General features: G+C 45.1%; 1 long non-coding RNA gene across 1 annotated transcript in view; it reads left to right on the forward strand.

The window, feature by feature from the left end:
- Positions 1 to 7,283, forward strand: part of LOC135399738 (uncharacterized) — a 28,352-nt gene extending 21,069 nt beyond the window's left edge. The window contains exons 2-3 of the long non-coding RNA XR_010424402.1: positions 6,867 to 7,109; positions 7,186 to 7,283. This is a non-coding gene — a long non-coding RNA (uncharacterized LOC135399738). The remainder of the gene's footprint in view (positions 1 to 6,866; positions 7,110 to 7,185) is intronic.
- The last annotated feature ends 6,272 nt before the right edge of the window (positions 7,284 to 13,555 follow it).

Genomic DNA, 13,555 nt, shown 5'->3' on the forward strand with positions numbered 1-13,555 from the left:
GAGATTTTTCAGCGGTGTCGGAGGCTGTCACGGTCCCATGGATTTGGTTCGTGTTCGATCAGGTTTGGCCATGTTGTGAACATTTCGTAAACAAGTGAAATAAATATTCTATTCGGAGTTTTGTACATTGTTAAACATTCACAGCTACAGAGCATAGGTGGTGAAATTACTTTTATTTTGCAGTGTGTTACCACACACACACACACACACACATAAATGGGATGATGATGTGGTGGGTCATTCTCCGCCGTTATGGCGGTACACTGCCCCATTGCGCTTGTGGAAGGGATGAGAAAGTGACGATGATGGAAAGGTGTGTTACCATTACTCATTCACTTTTGGAATTTAATGCATCACATTGCTTTTTCGTGGTCAGTAATGCATTACTAATGACATTAGACTCATCCAATAATGTAATGAACTACATTTTCCCATGCCTTTCTGAGGATAATAATCAAGATAAAAACAACTGCAGCGTATACGGAGTAGGTGTTCACACTTTTGCTTAGTCCTCCTTATCTAATCAGTGACAAAGGTGACTGATAAGACGAGCTTCTGTAAGGACCAACTTTTTCCTTCCTTGTACTAGGCGTAATTCCTTTAGGTAATGCGTGAACTTTTAACCTAAGTAATGAGCAATGCCAAAACGCATGACTAGGTCGAAATGTAACGGCATTACATAACTCGCCCACAAAATGTGGTACATTAGCAGTAGTAGCTATACCAAGATGCGATGCATTACTCGTCATCCTGCTGCAGAGATATTAAGATATCAATAAAGCAGAGAGTTAAATACAAGAGACGGTAACCGAGCATACCCGTATAGAGAAACAATTTCTTGAAAACTTCCTTTCAAATGCACTTGCACATTGTGTGCGCACCCTCGCGCGCGTGCTGCGCGTGCTACAGGTGCTACAGGTAAGCTTATAAACGTTATTGCGCAAGAGGACATGTTATCTGTTGCGCGTTTACCGCAGCTAAAAACGAATGGTTAACGGAAGGGGCCCCTCTTCACTTCTCTTTCTCTGCGGTCGACAGGAAGGTTATGTTACAACCCTGCTATGTGACTATATGTTACACCTAGTACCTCTAGCTCGAATCCGAAATCGTAGCGAGTTTCGTTGGCTAACCATAGCTGGCAAAAAGTCGTGTAGGGGATAGATGGCGCAACGCACCTGAAATATTGTTGAATGTATTGCTTTTGGGTACGTTTTTCTGGTGACCAATGAGACTACGATTCTCGCGTGAGGTGTTATTATTTTGCGAGTGATAAAAAAATTAATGAAGCAGAAAACGCTCGTCTTTATTTTTTATTTATTTATTTATTTTATTTTTCATTTTGAAGGCCGTAGAAAGGCTTCTACAAAGGTGCCTTAGCTCCCTTGGTGTGCCCAGGGCCTGTAGGAGTAGTCGGAGTTTCGGTTTCGGGCCAAACCGAAAATCTAGCCTAATTATTTATTTACTTACTGCATACGTCACAGCGGCAATAAAGGCAGTTTTAAGAATATTAAAAAATTGAAATATACTCCTTAAAGCAGCAAAGAAATAACATCTAACATTTCCCGAAGCCCCGCTTCATTCATCGAGATTTAGCCTAATGACGTATGACGTCTTTTAAACCTAATGTGATCTCTTTTAAGTATTTCAATTTTAAAACTGCGAATGAGATCGCAAATCATTCCTGAGACGTGCACACATTTTATGAGTATCAAGTACAACACCATTTCGGGCACTCATCCTTAAATCTCCTTTCCAAAATTTATGTCCCATCCGTGCACCAAGGTTTCGCTTACTTCGCGCGAAAATTGCGCCATTCTTGCACCCGATCACGTTTTTAGACGCGCCGCAACGCAAGAGGCGACGGAAGAAAAAAAAAGAAAAGAACGAAAAATAGCTCGAGAGGAATTCCGATGCGGTTCCCGTATGCATAATTCCATAGGTAAAATCGGGAACCGGATACCAACAAACGAATCGCCGCAACCTTAGGTCGTTGCCCTTTCCTAAACACGCAATCATGGACTCTTGCGAAAAAGGACGTAAAAGATTCTTTAGCAGCGATATATTCGTCTTTGAGTCAACTCCTAGAAACCAGGGCCACGTAACCCGCATGTGCGCGCGAATGCGGAAGGAGAGAACCGGAAAGAGGGCCCGCAGTCAGAGAGTGTGGAGAGAGGGAAAGACGACGCTAATGGCGTCTTAAATTCTGGATGCCGGCACCAGGTGGCCAACGCAACAGGGTGGCCAACGGCGTCTCGCAGAACGCTCGTTCCCGATCATTTCCCGTGTGAATCGTGTGTCATATTTTCTGTGTAGTGCTGGAATATGGGTGAATATGTGTTTCATTGAATGAATAGTCTTTAAAGAGATATGTTGGCAATATTTGTTTCATCCTGTTCCTTGTGATAGCCGCTCTTTGAAATGTAATTAAAAACAAGCATCTTTGGTAACGAGGTAACGATTTAATTACTTTCCAGAAACTGTTTCGTGGCGCAAAGCCACCCGTTTCCTGTTTTTACGCAGAATTCTCCTCATTCTGTCATTCTCCTAACCCAACTCACCTGACCTCACCTCACGTCACCTAACCTTACCTCACCCGCTGATCCCTAGTACAGTACGAACATAACGACGAAAGTAACTTCGCCATTTTCTTATTATCCCAGAAAGCCATTCCTTACAAGCTGGTGATGGTGATGTGATAAAGAAAAAAATGGGGATGTGAGTTTCGACGAAGTCGAACTGGCTGTCCCAGTACTCTTACACACAGAAAGTACAAACCGATGACAGATGATGACCAGAGATGAACAGAGATGATGATAATGATGGAGTTCAAGATGTAGTTAAAAAGTTTCGACCAAGTCAGTGTAAAATGTCGGAGTCGTTACAAGCAGTAAGCCTTTAAAGGTCGATGAGGTCGATATCAAGAAACCGAAGAGTTTCGCGAACTTGTGGATTCGCTGAGTAAGATATACGTATACTCCTTTTTCTTCCTGAAATTTCTCGTGAACGCTGGTCTCCTGTAGTAAAGCTATATATAGACCCGTGTTGTTGTTTATGTGCCTTTGTGCACTTGCATTTTCGCCCATGAGGGATGTGATACCAGGAACTTGGATGTAGCATCACTATTCACTCCATCACTTAATTATTTCTTTCATCTGATCAAAACCAGTGAGCGACAAATTAAGTGGCAAATTTTGCCACTCACCGTCACTACATGTCGCTATTTGGTGTTGGTGTAGAGACATGCCATTTACAAAACAATTTTATTTTGATGATTGGGCGTTTCATCGCCACACGCGATACTCTACCGCAACTGCAGAGGGTTTTCCTCAGACGCTTTCAGCCATATGTCCGCACAGTACACTTAGAAGTCGGCCCAGGACGCACATTCCCCAGGATGTCAGTCGTGACGTTGCCCACCTCTGTGAAGTCGACAACGGCGAGCCCTTTAACCACCCCACCACCCACCACCGCAACTGCAAACCTACATTACCACATTGATCATTTACAAAGGAAAGGGATGTGGCAAGGGGTGCACAGGATCGTGCTTATACCCAGTGGCGTATCTAGGGTGTGGCAGGTGTGGACAGGTGCCATGGGCGCCAGGTGAACAGGGGCGCTATTATGTGGTAGGATGTGAATGTGCCAGGTCGGGTACTCAACCTGGCACACTCATAAATGATCTAAAGCACCCGCCATTAGAGAGGTTATAGTGTGAAACCTAGTGCGGACAACACGAAAACGCATCCCCAAGGACATCATGTTAACCATGTTGCCATGGGCGCAGGTAGCTCTAGATACGCCACTGATTATACCCAAAAGCACGGGATAGCCCAGCCGGCGGGCCAGGCCGGGCATATCGTTCTTTTGGCCGGCCTTTGGCATAGCGCACTGCACAGGATCGTGCTTACCCGAAAGGCCGAGTCAACCGGTCTCGCGGGCCGGGCATGACATATCGTTCTTTAGGGCTGGTGTATAATGCACGGAAAAGAGCTCCAACGCGACGCCGGTTCGACCAGAGTTCGGCTAGTTCTTCGTGTCATGCGGTACCGGCTTTAGATAGCACCCTGCGAGTTCTATCGCCCGCTACACTGTAGTTGACGGGACGGACCGGGCCGGGAAGCCAAGAAGTTCTTCGAGCAGAGCCCGGACCAGGTACTGAGCCATTGGGCCAGGGCCTTAAGGTTTCTCTAAGGAAGGTAGGTCTCGCGCCGTTCCTAAGAATGCGGCACGAGTCGTCCTCTAGTGTGGCATACTTCAAGTTTAGCAGCTACCAATGAGTAACTCCTTCAAAAGTGTAAAGAGTGGTGAGGTAGATGATTCCAGTTGCATTCCTCCCAATGAAGTCACTAATGCAAGCAGCACATGACCAGTAACTCGAGGCCTTGACACTGTCCAGCAGCTACGCTTTCATCGTATTCTGATGTGCCAACAAGAAGAAGAAACCATTTCCTCCAGTTCCGCAATATCAACATGCTTCTAACGTTACGCTACGAGCCCCGCTGACGAACCATGACCATCAACCCTTTCCGCCGTGCAGGGTCCATCTTTCTTCTTTTGCGAGAAGGCGTACATCCGCTCATAAAATACATCCTCCTCCCCAGCAGCTCATGTGTGTGTGTGTGTGTGTGTGTGTGTCTAAGGGCTTCAACGAATATAACCGTAAATAATTCCGGGGGCCCTTCGTACCACTGGCATCCGCAATACACTCCAGCTTGCCCCCTTCCTCGGCTTCAAAGTCGTTTGGTACGTACAAAGGCCCCGGCACAGTTTGCTTTCCTCCTCCCCTTCTTTCGAACAGGCGCCTTTGTTCCCATTTTGGAGCTCGGCTCATCCATGGGGCAGTAGGCCGGTCCGGGGTGATTTGTATGAAAAGTTGCCGGGTGTAAGTATAGTGGATAGGAAAAAGGAGACGAGATGTTGTCCCGGAGTTCTATGGGACAGCATCCATACTCTGAGCAAAGAGAGAGAGAGAGAAAAGAGGGAAAGTAATTTGTTTTTGTATCCTTTGGTATATGCTATGCTTGAAGGCGATCCTTGGTGTATATTTCCGCGCAGAAATGCAATTTTGCACGAAGGCGTATGTTCTATGTTCTATGTAATAGCAGTACAACGGCCATAGGAGCATTTTTGATGCAAGAACAGTTCACTGATGTGCCTCAGTACGTTGGAGGCAAAGTATATCACGCGTCTTCCAACATATGGACATGGGAGCAACTCACCTGGGACTCACCATGAAATCATAATTAATTAATATCGTGCTCTCTTCTTTATTTCAACGCATAAAAATTGGCAATGGTGCAAGACCTTGCTATTTGAGAAAGAAGTTCGGACTCGGAGTAACTGGGAAATCCAGGAACTGAAGAGCATGTTCGCCCGCTGGCGTAGATAGCCTGGAGTACGGTATTACATGATAGCACTGCTAAAGACGATTTCTTAGCGGCGAGACGCGACCGGAGATGGTAGAGTTTCCAATTTAGAGAACCGGAGACGCTCCTCGAGCGCACCTACTCGGAGCGCAGTAGGTTTAGTCGCGGAGAGATACGTTTAACGGACGGACGACTCACGGTAACCGAAGGGTGTTCCGTTTTTCGACTCCTTCCTGTGTAATGGTGTCTCTCAACGACGAGAGACCACAAGTTCCCTGGAATGAGCGACGTAAGAGATTCACAGTCGACGTCGACCTATACTTTCTACGTTAAGGGCTGCGCGAAAATCATTTTGAGAACGTTGTCAAGTGGTTGTCGATCACGAAATATGTATGTCCGAAATAATTGGTTTATTTATTTATTTATTTTCTACTGTCAGGTAGCGCCACCGTTTATGATACGGAGTCGTAGCGGGACCACCGTGCTATGCGGTGAAATTCTGTGTTTTGAATCTGGTTCTTCTCAAACCCTTTCTGTCGTCACGTAAAAACATGGATTGTAAAAGGGAATGGAAACGCTGTATGCTCACGGTCACCTAATACTGTGTCCTAATGTCAGAGCATGTTGCCTCATCAGTCTGCCCGTGTAACTGTAGTGTCTTTACTCCGGTGAGAGCAGTAGTGATATAGTATACTGTTTTAGTTCGTAAGTTGTATCACGCACAGACAAAACGTCACCTGGAAGCTTCGAACACCAAGAACTGAGTGTTCTGAACATGATGTTCCGAATAATGCGTTTTGGCTATTCCAGAAGAAGAGTGACTGTTTCTCGGATGCATTTAAACGACCTTCTACCTTCTTTCTATATTGTACTTTCTTCCTACCTCGCTGAGAAATTTTCTATTCTAGTAGGACATATCTCCTAAATTGATCATTCACTTTAAGAACGTCATAATGCTGTAAGAACATCAGCTGTCGAGAAAAGCTCGGATGTTATCATTTTCGGCCGTGCGCTTTCTTTCTCTCTCCCTCTTTCAAGGTATAATGCGAGACTGTGTATTCCTAGTCTGGCCCGCATTCACGCACATCGAAACGAAAACAAAACAAACAGGCAATAAAAACTTCATTCATAAAACATTCACGGGTCGCGAGCCGGCCGGCACTTTACCGAACGGCCGGTCATTATTCATATTACCATAGCGTTGCAATAGTTCGGAAACATTTGCGAGCGAGCTCCTCATTTTTGGCAAGGTTCCTCGGTACTGCTCCCCTAAAACTCGCGTTGAATAGAAATCTGCAGATCGTCCAAAAGGATAGCGGTTTCCCCATATTGGGCAGGAGGAAATGTAAACAAGATGAAAACGCTATAAAATATCTCTATCTCTTATTGCGAAACCATTTATCAACATTCACTTTTATGCGCGCTCCTGTAAGAACGTCAAATTAATAATTTTTTCAGAGGAGTTTTTTTTTTCTAACTGCTTTCTTTTTATTTTTACAGAGAGAAAGAGAGAAAATGGCAACGGGGAACGTTCATTTTGCGGCCGTAAAATCAGGCGCAGCTGCCTGTAATGTTTCCGAATTGGTCTTCCTTTCAAGCAAGAAGGTCATTTCGACGGGAAGAAATTCGAGTAGGGCTGCTGAGAAGGACATGTATATTCCCTATTTGGCGTCGATGCTTTATGAGAACCATAAGAAAAGGAAGAGGACATCTGTAGGAGAAGAAGAAAAAAAGAAACGCTGAGTAAGGATGACCTCCCCGTTATTGTTTTTTGCTCCGAGGAATGTTTTAGGGATAACTTACTTCCTGGACGTCGCAGATGTAGGTCTTACTTGGAAAGGTCGTATATGAGCTATATATAGCTCGAGAGGACTCGTCATCGGCGCTTTTAAGATGTGGAAGGCTACGTGTGGGTCCAGCGATAATACGCAGGCCGCCTCTCTTTTACGGAAGACAGTCTTCGATATCACAAATGTACCCTGAGTGATAAAAAATATTTTTACTCCCACATCTCCTTTCGCGGCCTGCTTCCCGCAGTCCTTTGTGTGTCTCTTTTCGTTTTTTTTTTTTTTGTTTTTTTTTTCACCAACTGACGAAATTACGGCTTGACTACTTTTTCTTCATTGTGAAAGGGAAGATTAGTAATAGGGCGACCAGATGACCGGACAAAGCAGAAGCTTATCCGATGACCTGCCATAAGAGAATTTATAACTCGGACACGATGGTAGGTAAACATGGCGTCGAGTCAAACAACGGGATCCTACACATTTACGACACTCTTAAAACAAAGCTTCACCACATAGCACTCTGAAGGCCAACCATTGTACAGAGTGATACCTGTGTCGCTCTTGATCTGTGGAAAGCGCTGGGCGTACGCCTTTTTGTGACAATTTACATTTCTGCATAAGTGTCACAAAAAGGGGGCGTACGCCTCCCGTTTTCAACGGATCAGGGAAGAGAACGACTTCACTCGGAATGATGGTTGGCTAGGAGCGTGCTATGGGGTGAAGTTCATTTTTAAGAGTGGACAGAACTTCACTTCTGATTTGTGGAAAGCCCGGGGCGTACGCCTTTTTGTGACAATTAAGGTAGCGCATAACCTGCCACAAGAAAAGACTATATACTCTCCTGTTTTCAACTAATCATGGAAGAAAACGATGTCATTCGGGATGATGCCTAGCTAGGAGTGTGTTCTGCGGTGAAGTGCGGTTTGGTGAAGTTCTGTTGTTAGAGTGCATAAGACCTTCTAAAGGCCCAGTCTAAAAACGGGCGTCTGAACAGAACTTCACCGCACAACTCGCTCAGAGGCGATTCCGTCGTTGGGAATAATATATCGTTCGCTTTCCAGATTCGTTGAATATGGGAGGCGCACGCTTTTTTGAGACGGTCTAAATATACGTTAACTGCCACACAAAAAAGAGGGAAAAAAAGGAGCACGATGTGATGTGATGTGATGTGATGTGATAAAGAAAAAAAATGGGCACGAATATGAAGCCTTTCTCGGCAGCAGAAGCCCAAAGGTTTGGTTTTTATTTCGAACTTGCTCTCACGGCGACGCGTAACCAACAAGGACGTCAGTTTTGCTCAACACGTTCTTCAATCACGACAAACAAATCACCGAACCTTGAACAGTAGGATAGATCAAGTTACAGAAAAAGAAAAAAAAAGGAAAGAAGAATAAGCAGTGAAACTTGTAGCATTCTCTTTCGGGACCTCTCCCACGCAAGCGCATCAATCTCAATACGAGAGATGTACACAAAAATGAAACGTACACCTCATTGCAAAGATGGACAAACGCATATGACGGATCACCCGCGATTCTACCGCCTGGATTATATATACGACGAGTCTCTGTTCTTCCTGCTGCGCGAGGAACTCGCGCAGGAAGTGCTCAAGGACACAGGTGTATATTAGATACAAAAAGCGACGTCGGAGCGACGAAAATACAAATAAAAAATGAACTAAGCAGATGGTTTTTTCAGAAGGCTATCAATGATGACATAAACAACACGGAGCGCGCACCACTTGTGTGATTTTGGCGGTCGTTTTGACGTCTCTCGCTTTCTATTGTCTGTTCCACACGGGCACGCTCAAGGTAACGTGAGGTGCCTGATTCGAATGTTCCACATAGAGCGTCTGTTAATAGTAGCACAGACATTGCGTTCGCTAAACCGATATTCGTCCACCTTACTCCACCGATTCCGGCTGAACGTTCCCTACAGCCGCGTGTTTCGTTTGAGGAAATTTATGCAACGTCAGTACCAATACATTCACTATTTAGAATTCATTACGATGAGAAATGCACAAGCTACTATGTACATATGACTGCACGACTGTGGCTACGTACATATGAGAGGGGGTCTTTATACAGACTGCTTCCGATGCGGAGTGCCAGAGAACACTGAGCACGTACTGCTCAGCTGCGAGCGATTCGCAGGAAGTCGTGAAGTTCTCCGGGATGCCTTGGTCAGACACGACAACGGTCCTCTTGACCTCAAGAAGGTACTCGGTGATTGGCCAGCAGCACATCGACATGTTTCACACTCTGTGACCGCCTTCCTTAAGACTTTTGTGGAACGAACATCCTTTTAGACTCCTTCGTAGCCAGACCTCGCAACCATAAGAGTACTGGAGTAGCCGGCCCAATGTAGAGTTGGGCCAACATCTCCATATTTTTCTTTTTCATGGGGGGGGGGGGGGGTTATGGCATGATCGGCTCGTCGTTGCTGGCCACACAGAAGTGGGTGTCGTCACGACTATAGCAAAAAAAAAAAAAAAAAAGAAAGGCGGATGGTGGATAGAGGATGAAGGGTGGAGATGCGTAGAGGGTGCATGAGTTTTCTTTTTTATACCACCCAATCCAAACCAACCAAAAGTTTGTCAATTGTTCGTTTTAATATGGATCAGACGGCTCGTTTCTGTGAATGTCACTTAACGTCATTGTTGCGCTCATGGCACAATTTCATTTGCTGGTGTGCTCAAGATATTACTTTGGAAGTGAAACAAAGCTTACCTTAGGCCGCACACTGATGGCAGAGACTTGATGAGCCCTTTAATTGTTTGGTGTGAGCTGCCACAAACCAAGTAGTGCAATAGGAACAAATGTCGCCTATCATTCGTTCCAGGTGACTTCATGTGCGTTATTCCGACAAGGTACAAAAAGGAGTTCTATGTCAGATTCAGGTTCATGAATTTTGCTAAACGCTATTAGGCGTGATCATGCTCTTATGTGCTATGTTAACGATTAATAGAAATGTTAAACGACAGTTTTTTTCTTTTCTTTTTTTTTACATTTCCGTGGGCTCCAAATGATCGGCTTACAGTCGTGAAGCGCTTACGAAAGAAAGATTCAACGCGAAAAAAGATAAAAGGAATGGGAAAACGAGATCGAATGGGACAGAAGATACGAGCGAGAAAGATTATCCACGCGGCAAAAACATCCATTGGGAAAAAAGCTCCATATAAAGATGATCTATCATGATTGCGCTTCTGGCGGCGGACGTTTCACAGAATGCTTTGTAAACGATTTCATCGTTATCTTAGTCAATCTTCGGTAATTATATTTTTATTCGTTCCTCAAAGCACTCTGATCTTTGCTTTACTTGACGGCAGCGTTTAGCGGCCACAACGGTCCAGCAGCACGACTTCCAAAGGGCCGGAAAACCCGTTTTAATCACTTGATTGAGACATTCGAAAATCATTCATGGTGGCCTACAACTGTGCAGATTAGATCAGTAAATGACACCTGAAGAAATGTACTCTCCGACATGAGAGCTCGTGTGTAATAACGAACAAGGCTTCACTGTTTGTATTTCCATCCTCACATTAAAAATGAAAGATATGGAGATACTACACTCTTAGAAATGAACTTCACCGCATAGCACGCTCCTAGCCAACCATCATCTCGAATGATATCGTTATCTGCCCTGATTTGTTGAAAACGGTGGCCGTACGCCTTTTTGTGACAGTTATGAACAGCATAAGTGTCGCAAAAAAGGCGTACGCTTCCAGTTTTCAACAAATTAGGGCAGATAACGATATCATTCGAGATTATGGTTGGCTAGGAGCGTGCTATGCATTTTTAAGAGTGTAGTTCCGACGGGGTCGAGTATATACCTAACGCCAACACATCTACCCGGCAACTAGAGTGATATCTGCATTTAAAAAAAAGACAAGCGAGGTGACGCAAAGTAGTCTTGGAAAAGTGCTCACTTCTCCAAGAGAGCAGGGATCGGAGAATATTGCTTAGCTGCTTCTCCTGCGTACACATAGATGATGCAGTGAAAGCACGCTTTACAGTGTACCGCCACGGACGGTCAGACGGACACGCTCTTTGTCTCACCTGAATCCCCATTTATATGATCCTCACTAAAAACAAACAAACAAACAAACAACAAACAGCAACTTTATTTTTCGGTTATGATTAGGGAGTTTCATGGCAATGGGCGGTAACTCTACCCCATTGTCGGTGGTAATGTGGTGGAAAGGAGTAATAAATACGTAGTCAGGACCGATGTCCTACGTTGTCCAAAAAGGTCAGAAGTGCTTTGTGGGCAGAGCGTCGCGGGACTGTATTTGGCCATGGATGAAGTAATTTTGACAAAGGGCGAGAGTCCTGCTGATTCAGAAACCCTGAGAGTGCGCTTCTGAAATGTTAGTAATTGCGGGTGAAAGTTGGTACACTATAAAAACTGAACTTCACCGCATAGCACGCACTGCGCCAACCATTGCCACGAATGATAGGGTTATCGCTTCTGATTCGAGGAGAGAGGGAGGTGCCTTTTTTTTGTCAATTATAATACTATATCCAGATTGACACAAAAAGGGTACGCCCCTTTCTCTCATTCGTGGCAATGGTTGGCGCAGAGCGTGCTATGCGTTGAAGTTCTGTTTTTGAAGATTTGTGGACACTGTAATCACCCGGAGACTATCGCGCATATCCTGACAGAATGCCGTGCATACCATACTATGCGGGACAAACATCACATCCTTCCCCTTCCCTATCTTCCCCACGCCAGGCCTGGCATACTGACGGACTTCCTCTTCCCCGAAGGTTCTTGTGCGGAACGACTTTCAAAAACTCGCGGCCTCGTGCGCTTTCTTCAAGAAACGGGCCTAGCGGAAAGACCACTCTAGTGCACCTCTCACCTACAGTGTGCCTCCGTCCCATCAGTATCTGTCATCCTGCCTATGCACCACTTTGAAGTCCTCAACTCCTCTCTCCCACTTTCCTTTTTTTTTTTTTTTTTTGCTATATAGTGTTGACGATGCCCACTTGAGTGCGGCCAGCAACGGCTTGCTCCCTCGAACCCCCCCCCCCCCCCATCTGTTTTTGAAGTCCTGAAGAGTGTAGTGATGGCAATGGAGGCGGACGTGCTCTAGATCTTCGAGATCACCGCAGTGATCCGCGGTACCTTAGAGAGCCAGCTTGTCTCAAGCGGAAATGCCGTTTCAATAATGCCTCCCTCAAGCGATAATGCCACCGAGCTATCTAGCCACATTGAGTAGCATCCGATGAATTCATGCAGCGTCTTGACGAGAGGTGTTTCGTGGCACACGGAAAGCGAGCGTTGGATCAACTCTTGTAAGCATAGATGGAGGGAGAATGTTATTTGTCCATTGGCGGGAAGACAGGGGTGCCACAAGTCGTCGAAGAATGGAACGACGGTCTCCTCTCATCAGTGCAATACTCGTCCGTCTCCGAGATGAGCAAGCTGATTCTGCGGCACTGTCAGCGTGTTCATTTCCCACGCACCACAATGGGCTGGAACTCACTGGAGAACAAGCCTGTGTCCTGCTTCGTACACATGCTGGTAAGCCATTAACACGTTCTCATTCAAGAAACAAATAAAACAAGAGAATAAGCACGATCAAGCTTTGAGGAAACAAATAAACAGGAAAAAAATAATTTAGAGAAAGGAACGTGAAAATATGCTTCGAGTCCATGATGTAAAATAAGGGCACGTGGCTGACAGGTGTCTTTTCAGTGCCGCTGGCATCTTCAATATGAAGCATTTGTTATAGAACTAGCACTTCAGTGTTCAAAGTGGCACGGTACGGTGCTACGGTACGGAGCGGTAAAGCACTGTAGAAACCATACGGTGATAAAGTGTACCATAGACTTACCAGGATTTTGTGTAACAGATTAGATCAGACTAGACTATATTTTATTTATTTATTTATTCAAAGTAGCCTGCCAAAGCCAATATGGCTGGTCTTCCACGATGATGCCAATACATATTTATTCAAAGTACCCTACTTCTCCACTTACTGTGGAATTGCGTAGGGGAGAGGGAAATACAACTGATAACAACAATGTCAATCACCATATCTAGCTAACAGAAACTCAGTGCTTTCTAAGTATCAGGAAGATTCAGACATAAATAAACAAAGATTCATGGAGAACCTCTTTCTACTGTTGGTGGCAACTAGGTCCCGTGGAAGTCCATTCCATTCTGATATGGTTCGCACGAAAAATGAATCCTTAAAGACCGACGACCAGTGGCGATACGGCTCGACCTTGCATGCGTGATCCAGCCGTTCCGAGACAAAATGGGGACTTCGCAAATAATCGTATCGGCTAACACCCGTGTGTCCATAGTACATGTCGTAAAAAAGTTTCAAACGAGACGCCTTGCGGCGATTTTCCAGTGATGTCCAGCCCAAGGCTGCTTTTAAATCTGCTGATC

Source organism: Ornithodoros turicata, chromosome 7 (assembly GCF_037126465.1).
Source record: "Ornithodoros turicata isolate Travis chromosome 7, ASM3712646v1, whole genome shotgun sequence".
NCBI lineage: Eukaryota > Metazoa > Arthropoda > Arachnida > Ixodida > Argasidae > Ornithodoros > Ornithodoros turicata.